Source organism: Pinus tabuliformis, chromosome 3_2 (genome assembly GCF_031772625.1).
Source record: "Pinus tabuliformis cultivar Carrire ecotype Pingquan chromosome 3_2, CPIR1, whole genome shotgun sequence".
In the NCBI taxonomy this organism is placed as follows: Eukaryota; Viridiplantae; Streptophyta; class Pinopsida; order Pinales; family Pinaceae; genus Pinus; species Pinus tabuliformis.
In genome coordinates this window covers 1,122,370,176-1,122,382,522 of record NC_142302.1, presented here as the reverse complement: position 1 = coordinate 1,122,382,522, position 12,347 = coordinate 1,122,370,176, and positions in this window count along the sequence as shown.

The window sequence follows — 12,347 nt, the reverse complement described above, 5'->3', positions numbered from 1 at the left end:
CCCTTCAGATGCCGACGCTGCCATAGGGTGGGGCACGTCTTCAAGGACTGCCCGCTCAACGAGAGACGAGCAGACGCACCTGATTCCTCCATACCCACCCCGAGATCAATCTCTCCGGCTGCTCAACACGTCCCGACCACGAGCATCCCCACTGATACTGCTCCACAAGCTCAGGGTGTCTCGCATGGACGTGCAACTGCTCTGGTCACTAGATCCCGGGCGGCCACAGCATCGGCATCCGCTGGCATTTCGGGTAACTCTCTATCTCCTTCATTGTCAAATTTGTCTTCATCTCCTTCATTATCTGCTGTATTTTGTTCGATGCCTTCATCCTCCGTCATTGCCCCTGTGGTCACCGCTACTCTACCACCTTCATCCCCTACATCTTCCCTCTCATCACCCAGGGGCGCAAATCACCCTTATTTCCTGCGGCCTCGCCCTCACTCTCAGGGCTCTCAATCATCTCACATTGGTTTGGGTATTATTACACCTGGTCCGTCCTCCCTGCCCTCGCGAGGGAGAAAATCTGATCTCACTAAGGTTATCCGGAGAGCGGGGGCAGAGGTAGCCACCGGGAGACAATCCACTATTGATGGGGTACTTAGAGCGAAGAACACCCCTGGACACCTTCCCCCATGAAGTGTCTCTCCTTCAATTGCAGAGGCCTGGCTAGTGCCTCAAAGAAACTAGCCCTCAAGAGATTGTACGAATCCTCTCCTGTCGATATTATATTTCTCCAAGAAACCCTTGGACCTGCGGACTCCATAGCGGCCACACTATCTTCCATCTTCCCCGGTTGGCAGTTCTCGGCCATGGACTCCTCTGGCCGATCAGGTGGTTTAGCGATTGGATACAATCCTGTTACTATTAAAGCCCAAGGTACTTGGGGGGGACCTGGCTTTCTGGGGCTCGATCTTTTCTCTGCAGACTTGGGCATCTCTCTCAGGGCTATAAACATATACGGGCGGTGCCACCAGCGTGAAGCCTTCTGGAACAATCTTCTGGGCTTATCCATTCTATCTGTTGAACACTTACTCATCGGGGGGGACCTAAATTTTTCTCTAGGCTATGGAGAATCATGGGGAGCCTCAGCACAAATTGATCCCATATCCGCCTACATGACTGATCTATTGGATCGTCATGACTTGAGCGATGTCCCTATGATTAAACCCCTTCCCACCTGGAGGAACAGAAGGATCGGTGATGCTGCCCTAGCTCGTAGGCTTGATAGATTCTTGATGAAAGGATCTCTGCTTCAAAGACTACACCTCTACAGGCAATGGGTGGGGAATGGAGGAATATCAGATCACCATCCTATCTATCTGGAAATAATCGGTCCAAATAAAAAACCAAAGGCGCCATTCAAATTCAATCATGGATGGCTTTAGGACCCATCCTACATCAAACTTGTTACGGATTTCTGGCCCTTACACCCGATTGATCAAGCTGACTCCTTGGCTAAGGGCTTCTGCACGAATCTACTGCAGCTCAAGGAACTCTCGATCGAATGGGCTAGGAACAAATACAGGCTGGAGGTAGCAGCTCTCAAGCACATTGAAGATGAGCTCACCTCTCTCACTGATGAAAGAGGATTGGGCTTTATATCGGAGGCAGATAAATCTCACTTAGTGGAGTTGGAAAATCAGAAGCAAAAAATCCTTAAAGAGAGGGAAGAATCTACTCGGCTACGCAGTAGAGCCACCTGGCTAAAGGCCAGAGATGACAACACCCGCTTTTTTCACAATTATGCCAAAGGCAGAAAAGTCAGTAATACTATTTGGAATCTCCCAATGCCCGAGGGTGGAGTGGCAGACAATTTCAATAAGCTCTCACAGATGGGTACAGCCCATTTCATGAACTTATATAAACAACCCCCGGGTTCAACCATTGCAGATATCATCAACATTGCTGGGCATTTCCCCAGGTTTGTAAATGAAGACGAAGCTGAGATTCTTTTTGATCCGGTGACCCCAGAAGAACTTGAGTCCACCATCAAATGGTTTAAAAAGGAGCGTAGCCCGGGTCCAGATGGATGGACCATCGAATTCTACATAGCCTTTTATGAGATGATCAAATTGGACCTTCTTCGGGTAGTAGAGGAATGTAGAATGTCGGGAACCATGTATAATGCAATCAACTCCACTTTCATTGCCCTGATTCCTAAATCTGACTCGCCCTCCTCATTTGATGAATATCGCCCCATCTCTCTCTGCAATGTTCTCTATAAAATCATCTCAAAAATCATTGCCAATCGCATCCGACCCATTCTGTCTCGCCACATCGCCCCTCAACAATTTTCCTTCCTGGAACACCGCCAGATTCATGAAGCTATTGGGGTTGCACAGGAGGCCTTCCACTCCATTTAGACAAAACACCATAAGGCCATCATCTTAAAAATTGACCTTGCAAAAGCCTTCGATCGGGTAAGCTGGCTATACATCAAAATGCTCCTCATTCATCTGAGCTTCCCCCACCAATTTATCACTTGGATCATGGCTTGTATTACCACCCCTTCTTTCAGTGTGTTGATTAATGGATCAGCAACACCTTTCTTCCATTCTGAGCGTGGTCTCAGACAGGGGTGCCCTCTGTCTCCCCTTCTTTTCCTCATTGTCATGGACAGCCTCAGTCGCCTTATTGAATCTGCCAAGAGAAATGGAGACTTCTGTGGCCTCAAGATATCAAATAACTGGTTCCTCACACACCTTCTTTTTGTGGATGATGTCATGATCTTCCTAGATGGTAGCATCCGGGACTCGCGCTCTTTCTCTAATATTATCACTCTCTTCTCATCCGCCACTGGGATGCAGGCCAATCATTCAAAGTCATCAATCATTCTAGCCAGAACCTCTGTAAATGAATCGCATATGGCACTCCAGCTTTTTCCCTACAGCTTACATCCCATGGATCAGGGCCTCAAATACTTGGGATTCTGGATCAAGCCTATTTGTCCCAAAACAGCTGACTGGATTTGGCTAGTGGCTAAATTGGAAAAGAAACTAAATATTTGGAGCCATCGATATCTTTCTCGAGCGGGTAGGCTGGTCTTGATCAAAGCAGTATTGGAAGCTACCCCGGTCTTCTGGATGGCATTGGCATGGATCCCTCGCATCATTTTATCTAGATTACAGCAAACCTGTAATAGATACCTATGGAATGGGGCAAAAGAGAAGCGCATATTTGCTTGGATCGGATGGAAGAGGATCGCCATTCCCAAGAAATGGGGGGGCTGGGGGCTCAAGGATCTCCCTTCTTTCGCACAAGCTCTGGATGCAAAGATGGGATGGACCCTAATCTCTGGGGAAAATCTATGGACCCACATGGTCTATCATAAATACATATGGCCTCTACAGCTTATGGAATGGATCCGACTTCCGACTTGGCCCAAAGCTGGGATATCCTCCGTCTGGAAAGCATTACTTCATGCATTACCACTTATCAGAGAAAACCTGATATGGAGAATAAATGATGGCGCACAGGTCAGGGTCGGACTGGATCCTTGGAATGATAGCGGGGGCAGGCACATATTACCTGAAGCTCTCATCCGGTACCTGCACTCGCAAGGGATCACCCACATTGCCGATATTGCTGATCAACAAAATACCTCCATCTTTGAACAACGTTGGAAATCTGCTGACCAGATCAACATACCTCCTCAATGGCACCAAGATTGGATGTCATATACCAATGCTCTAACTGCAGCACACATTAGAATCAAACAGGGCTCCGATGAGCTTATATGGTATCCTTCCAAGCACGGTATCTACACCCCAAAAGATGGGTACCTATCCCTCATCTCTCACAAGATCTCGGACCACATATCTTTCTGGTGGAACTCCATTTGGAAACTAACGGCACCTCCTAGACAGAAGTTATTTTTCCGGTGCATTCTAAAGGGTGTAGTCCCCACGGGAGATTACCTCATGAGGTGCGCGGTCTATGGACCATCCTGGTGTATCTTATGTAAACAAGCAGCTGAATCATATGTACACCTTTTTCTGCAATGCCCTGTTCTGACCCACATTTGGCAATCCATTTCCTCTGATATTCGATACTCTGGTCGATGGGAAGGAAATGACATTAATCTTACCTGGGAGAATTGGTACCATCAACACAGAAACTCAAAATTACAAAGCTTGCCCATCATCATCTGTTGGTACCTTTGGTTGGCTCGGAACCGTTTGACCTTTGAGGATAAAATGGTACTCTGGCCTCAACTCACTGCAAAGATCATTGCTGTCTATAATGAAATTCTGGAGCCTGTGCAGCAAAAGTCCCGTCGTCCACATGACCCTCCTCACATCAATCAAAACAACCCATGGGCTTTTTTCGATGGTGCTGCCCAACAGCAAGGCTGTGGGGGGGGCTTTATTCTTTATAAATCTGAACAGCATTTCTACAAAGCAAAGCTGGGTTTGGGTGCTGGCTCAAACAATTTCGCTGAACTCATCACCCTCTGCCATCTTCTACATTTTGCTTTGAGCCACAATTGCATGCATCTGAGCATATATGGGGATTCAAAGATTATCATAGATTGGTTCAATAATAACACTGCATGTCATACTCACACACTCAGCAGCATATTGGATGAAATAAATTTATTGAAGGCACAGTTTAATGATATCTCTTGCAATCACATCTACAGGGAACACAACAACAGTGCCGACCAACTATCCAAGGAGGCCACGGCACTTCCCAGAGGCGAGTGGATGATACAGGAGCAGCGAGGCGCAAATGCATACCAGTACTACCACCGTCCGTATATAGATGCACAGTATCACAGGGCAGCCAGCCCATGAAAATTTTTATGATCTGATATTTATTTTTGCAACATTTTTGTATATAGCTAAAAAAGAAAACAACTGATAGCCCTGCGTGGCAACATATATATGACGATACAGAACATCCTACAGGATGCTTTTTTGTTTTTTATTTAGATTGTAATAGAAGCTACAGCTACCCACATGTGTGGTGGAAGAACATACAGCATATGCTAACCGCATCTACAACATGTAATTTTTTCCAATCAATGAAAAGATTACGATTTTTCCAGTGGAAAAAGATAACTGTTAGTTAGGGTCTTGTGGTAAAGTTTGATAACCTTGCAGATTAAGACCAACCCTTGGAGGAGGATACCCAGGATATCCTAGAATAGCCTGTGTAGTGGGAATTAGAATTCCACCAAGGTAACCAAGGTGTATCATACCAGGTTGAGATTGAATAGGGACTTGATAAGTATGACTAGGGTATGGTTGATTTTGGAAAGGTTGAGCTTGACCCATTTGACCTAAGTAATATTGCCCCTGTACAGGTTGAAATTGGAAAGGTTGACCTTGAACAAATTGACTTTGAATAAATTGACCTTGAAAAGGTTGGTTTTGGAAAGTTTGACCTTAGAAAGGTGGACTTTGAAAATATTGTCCTTGAGAAGGTGGAACCTGATAAGCTTGACCTTGAAAAGGTGTTTGTGTTGTTCCTATAGTGGGTTACCCAATAGGAAACTGTGGTATAGACTAGATCGTAGGAACGGTTTGATAATCAGAGACATGAGGGATTTCCTAAATATTTGAGGAACAAATACATGAGGGGCAAATGGAACAGTCGTTTGTGATACTCCTGGGATAGGTGTCTGAGGAGAACCTGGAACCGATTGTGAAACAAGTGTTTGAAAAAGTGTTTATGGTGCACTATGAATGGGTCATTGAATCGGTTGTTGAATAGGTATTTGAGGAATTCCGTGGGTAGGTTGTTGGACAACTATTTGTGGAATCCCCTAAACAAGTTGTTGGACAAGTACGACAATACTTGGAACAATTATTTGAGGAATAAGTTGTCCAATAGGTTCAACAGGTTGATAAAGTGGCACTTGTGGAGCAACTGGACCACACTATTGAATAAAAGCAGGATTCCAAATAGTGTTCGTCCCAGGTTAAGGAGTACCAAGCAAAGGTTGAGTTACAACAGATTGACCTAGATCGGGCTGAGGTATTTGACCATAATATCTGGTAAAAGGTTGAGCCCCAATTGTAGGATAAGGTCCAACAATAGGTTGTCCTTTAGATGGAGGACAAGGTGGCTCCCCCCCAGGCAAGAAATAAACATTAGTTGGGGTTACTTGAGTTATTATATACCATGTGAATTTGTTGGTCTGATACCATAGGTGCTTTAGGCATGGATGTCATGATCTGAACAATAGATGTAGATAAACTAGATGACCAAGTAGAAGGTTGAGGAGAAGAAGAAACTCATGAAAAATTCCCAGTGAGTGACTGGTATGCAGGAGGAACTGATGGACCACCATACAATAGTGATTCCGGGGAGCTAGTAAACATATATGAATCAATGGGTTGGATCCCAATAGGAATTTCTAACATAGTTCTTTCTAGTGAATAAAAATGAATGTGCGGCAGTGACAAATTATGACCTAAAAAGCTCAAAGTGGTAGAATACCAAGGGTCAGGTTGGAAAGGAGAGAAAGGAACTCTTGGGTCAAAATATTCACTACCGGTAAATGACGAATGAAGTGTTTCTATCTCTTCATTTTCGGTAATATCTTCAATGGTAATTAAGCCATGAGGTAATCCAGTCGTAATTGTCAGCCTGCTTCGAGGTGAAGGTGGCTCAAGAGTAGGAGCTATAACAGTGGAAGGTGATTCAGGTTGAGAAACTTTAGACTTAGGTTCTTCTAAATTTGGTTCGGTTCGTTTAGTGTCTGAAACTTCACCAGTATTAGATTCAGTTTGAACTACTTCGGTAATCTCTGGGCCAGAGTGAACTAAGCCTAATTCTACTTCTTGCATTCGATTCACTTCAGTTTCTACTATCTCAAATTGTAAAATTGTCGATGTTTCAGGTTCTTCTGAGGCTTTAGATCCTGTTGACTTTGACCTTTTAGTTTTTATCTTTTCCAATTGACTAGGTGTGTATTCAAGAGGTTTACCTTGCATTCTATGTGACTACCTTGGTGATTCAGCCAGGATGACAATTTATCACAAAACCAAACAATATTCACAATCCAATCCTAAGGTCTTTGAAAAGTAAAAACAAACAATTAACACACGCTAAAAATTCTACGGATTCAAACCATGTAAACAAGTTGTTCACAGTGAGATCACTAGTTGGTGATGAAATCAAATGTCACAAAAATCAAAGTGAAAAGTGGCTATAGATAGAGCAGGCGGAACCAATTATGCTGGAAACCTGCTTAATGTACACGATCTAGTGCAAGTAAACTTCATTTATGCCATCTCGAATGAAGAATACCCCCTAGAAATTTCCAAGTGAGTCTATCCAATGTTTGTTCCAAGTACAGTAAAGACTTCACCTCTGTCATCACCTCAGGTAAAATCCCTAAGAATATGGTCACTAAGGTTACTACGTAAAACAATTCAATGTGAGGAGATAGTCGTAGATCAAACGTACACGCAAGAGCAGAGTAACAAATCTGAATCCCCTTGAAAGTTCCTCAACATCGTTAATCTGAGGTTTACGTCCAAGTGACTCCCAAGTACCTTTCGACATTATTTTTAGTATGTGTAAATCACTCTATTGTGGCCAATGAATTGGGGTCGATCACTTCACTGGGTCTTATATGATCTCGTGCTTGACTCCTTTGTAAGGGGAGCTTCCCAGAGAAAAATTGCAGTAAATAGATTTTTCTCCCTATCACAAGATACTAATGTTTGTTTGTAGCTTTGGAAAGTTAACTCGCTTTCCTATTCCAAAGCCCTACAACCTGATCTGCTATAGGTCGAAACGAGCCCTAAAAATAAAACTTTCTAGATTGATTTTATTAATGTTGATTTTAAAAGTTGCTATTTACTCAAAGGTAATGGATGTGAAACTAATGAAATGATGACTTGACGAAAATCCTAATATAGTCGAAAATGGAAATGTAATATTTTTGTTTCAATGAAAATCTATATGAAGGAAAGAGTCTTTCACTTTTTCAACAGAAATGTAAACAAAAATCTAAACTCCACTATATCCCTTTTCCTAAAATGAAGATTCCAGTTTCAAATCAGCCAAATATTGAAAATAATTTCGAAGTTTCACTTTGTCCAATAACACAAAAAATCAAGAAATCTCTCTTTTCATACAATCACTTAGAAATTCGCAAAATGCAACAAGAAACCAATAATCACTAAAAATGAATTTCCCCTAATTGAATGCTATGAATTCACTTGCAGCGAAAGTACAGTTCATGAACACTTCAGTAACAAAAAGAAAAATGACTTTTCATTTCAAAACAAGCATAAGAAGTATTTTTCACAAACAATACCTAATCTTATAAATCATTAATTTTGACACACAAAACAAACTTTTGCAAAAGAGAAAACTGGAGTCAAAACCTGATTTAATCGAAAGAATAAAGATAGACAATGAACAAGATAAGACCAACATATCTCTCTTTTGATAGATCAACCATTCATCAGATGAGACTTTACCCTAATTTGCAAAAACAAGACAATCACAAGCAAATATTTCCATAACACTCAGCCAGACTGACAAACACTCAAACAAGGTACAAACAAGTGTAAATTAACAGGAAAAACCAAAAAGTTTGGACTAGATGAGGATAAAACTGAAATTTTTAAAAATTCCAGGTATGTGTGCAAGTTCTAGAAGAAACCAGTGCATATATGCTCTGTTGCTAAAAGACAAGTGCACATATATGCGCACTGTGCCTAAAACCTAAGTGTGCACAGTAGGAATTTTGGAAAAAAAAAAAAGTCAAATCCAATCCAAAATCCAAAATTTTAAGATTTCCAAACACTCAAGGAAGGCTTGTACAGAAGGTTCAAAAGGTCAAACAAGAAAACTAATGGAGAGTGAGACGAGTCCCTAGTGGAGTCGCTAATTTGTTATGTGGACTTATCCCTCTTGTGGACAAGAGCGATCTCCCTAGACTTCAAAGAAACCTAGTAACAAACAACCAGGAACTACTACCTTTCTCTAGACTATGATTGACTGAAACAGATACTATGATAGAGGCCACTTACCATTTAAATGAAATGATTGATGAAGTCCCCTTCAAATCTTTCGACCATTCACTCCTCAATACTTTAGAGATCCTCCCGTCGCTCCCCACAACTTCTTCATGATGTCCAGAAAGAGATCTGTATATATAGAAATAAACAAGAGATCAAAGCATCAAGTATATAATCATAAGAGATAAATGGACTAATTAACCAATCATGTATCATAAACTGATCAATATGCAATCACAATCTATGTAGGTGATCAAGGAATCCTACAAATTATATCAACTAAGATGTAATTGAGAAAGAACAATTGCCTTTATATTAATAAAATGGAGAATAGCCTTACAACCATGTAGCCTTGATGTTGCAAGTCCCTTCCCACAATATCCAATCCTCTCCTCGAATGAATAGCCTTCCAACCTTATTCTTATAGCATAAGCCTACTTCCAACAAACCCCAATCCTTAGGCTTGTGTTAACTTTATAGGCCAAGAGTCGGAAGCTTGGGATCCATTTTCCAAGGGATAAGATCCATTAATGGTGGGATATGAATTTCACAAAGAGAGGGAGTAGCTCCATGATGGGAGGGATCGGGACTAAGTAGGCAACCATTCGAAGTTTTTTGGTTGGGATAAATGCTACCAACAATGCTTCTAGACTTTACTTTTTATTTTTACATGGGTTAAATCATGTTTGCAAGTCACAGTGTAAGACAATGTGTACTTATGTGCATCTTCCAATGGTATTCTCTATGTATGCGCATAAATTGACTAGGGAACTGCGTACGAAGCCAAAAACAAGGTTTTGTGCCATGGGATCCAAGAATTCCACTTCCTTTGGGATAATTTGGATTCTAACTTTGTAGGGGAATGAATTGGAACACATTTTCAGATAGCAAAAGAGCCAAATTAATGGTCATTTGCCTAATGCGACAAAATGACGTGTAACAATGTTCCAGGGATCAAGGAAACATATCTACTAATTTGAAATCAATCTTTACCAAGACTAACAATCATGCCATAATCCATAGTCAACTCATAGTCATTAGACATAATGCTACAACTATCACCCACTTACACTCGAGTACATATCAACTGCCTCAACACATATGTGTTAGTACAATCATCTTAAAACAAGATCATTTGAACACATACTCATATTATGCAATTCATCAAACATTCAACCAACTTGCAAACATTCCATGTTAAATAAATCAAGTAGATAGCATAATAGACACCAAACACTCAAACACCAAATAGACGACATAAGCCAACTCATATATTAATGTATCTCACGGAAGGTTATCTTGTATGTACAATCAATCTAGATTAGCACGATATAACTTCACAACATATCAACTCAAAACTCGATAAGGTCGTGATGTCCATAACAGTTACTAGCTAACATGTTCACATCATAAACTCATAAACAATTATCATTCATACATAATAATCACATTTGCACAGTCAGTCTAGATTAGTATGACATAATATCACAACATATTAACTCATACATGAATGCCATAACCCTAACCATTTGCATAGACCAATCCAAATTAGTATGATACACATAACATCAAGATATTAATGTTACTAACCCTAATCATCAAGTTACTAGCATATAACAACAACAAGTTATATATCATGCTCATCAACAACATATAACCTAATCATCAAGTTATCTAACATAAAACAACAATAGCAATGCATACAACCACAGGTTACTATCATTCATGACTATCTGACACGTGGATATAATTACAATAATCAACTAGCATCTATCATGTATGTAACCATAACCTCAATAGAATGAAAGGTGTACACATAACCATAATGCATATAACAATCCTTAACCTACATATTTGCATGCCCAACATACAAACCTATATGATGACATGCTCTTGCTTCGAGGTCCAATGCTGCAACTTCACTTTGATGATCTCCATCTCTGCTCTATCTCAGCCAACACATTAGCATCAAAACATACCAATAGCATCATGATGACCTAATTGCATACAATGACCTCATGCACAACAACCTTCAACATGACAATGCATTCATAACAACATATAGACACTAACATGCATAACAAATGCATATACAATGATACACGCATAATGACACATTCCACAACAACACCATCAATATTCACATGGCGACATCGTTACAACCATGATCAACACCATGAAAATGCAACAAGCACATGGACTACAAGCATAAGGAACACATATGAAACGGACACGAATGCATGACCAACACACTGCCCATCTAGTCTAAGGGGTGAACCATGCTTCGATAACACTATGTAGTATCAGATAGCACCAAAGCGAATGAAACCCCCTCTGATACCACTTTGTAACACCCGCATCCCACATCTACCCAAGTAATTGACCAACCGGGGTAAACATGTGATGAGAAGTTACTATGATATGATTTGACTCCCTATGTGTTAGTTAAGGAAGTGGAACCAACGAAACACGTCACATTGACCTTCCACATCAACAACAAAACTCCCAGGATCCATCCCAACCACTCAGGTAACCAGCCCTTGAGATCAACTGAAGTTTTAATGCTTCAAACCCCTGGACACTCCCACAACAAGGACAAGCAAGCATCCAGGGACTTTTTTCCCCAGTGTTGTGCTTGTGACTCTAGGATTTGTGTCACTTTTTCAGACCCAGAGCCCAGGTCACTGCCTAGAACTCAATGACACCTTCAGAAATGAAAATTCACAGCAGAACGAAGATACATTTGCAAAAACATCAACAAGGAATAGACTGGACCCCTATTAGCCATGGCATGCATTTCGTCAAACATGTCACAAACATGAAATCTACAGGCCTTAACAACATAACTGAGCATATGGGTCTCACACTTATCTATGTAGAAATTTTGAATAATATGACACTTATTCACAGAGATTACCCTGATTATACACTATGGCAGAATGAATGCATAATACATAACCTCCTCTACGTTGATCATCAATTTTGCGGAATTAAAAATAATGAAACATCAATCTCATGCGCATATTAACACAGTATGTAACCAGGGAAAGCATACAGCTGAAAACCCCACACTATCTATATATTATAATGACTGAAAACATGTAACAATACATAGTACAATACTCCTCTCAAGTACTCAGTACTATCTCCACCTGTTACACACAAACTAGCTCAGATCTGAATCAATCACAGGTTCAAATCTCCTCTTCTGCTTGCCTGCCTCCACTGCGCAATCCCGCATGAGAATAGATGAGAATGGCTGATCCAAACTTGTAATATCCCTCCCCTTAATAATAAATAACAAATAATAAGAATAATTAATAAAAATAATAATAATTAATAATTAATAATAGAAAT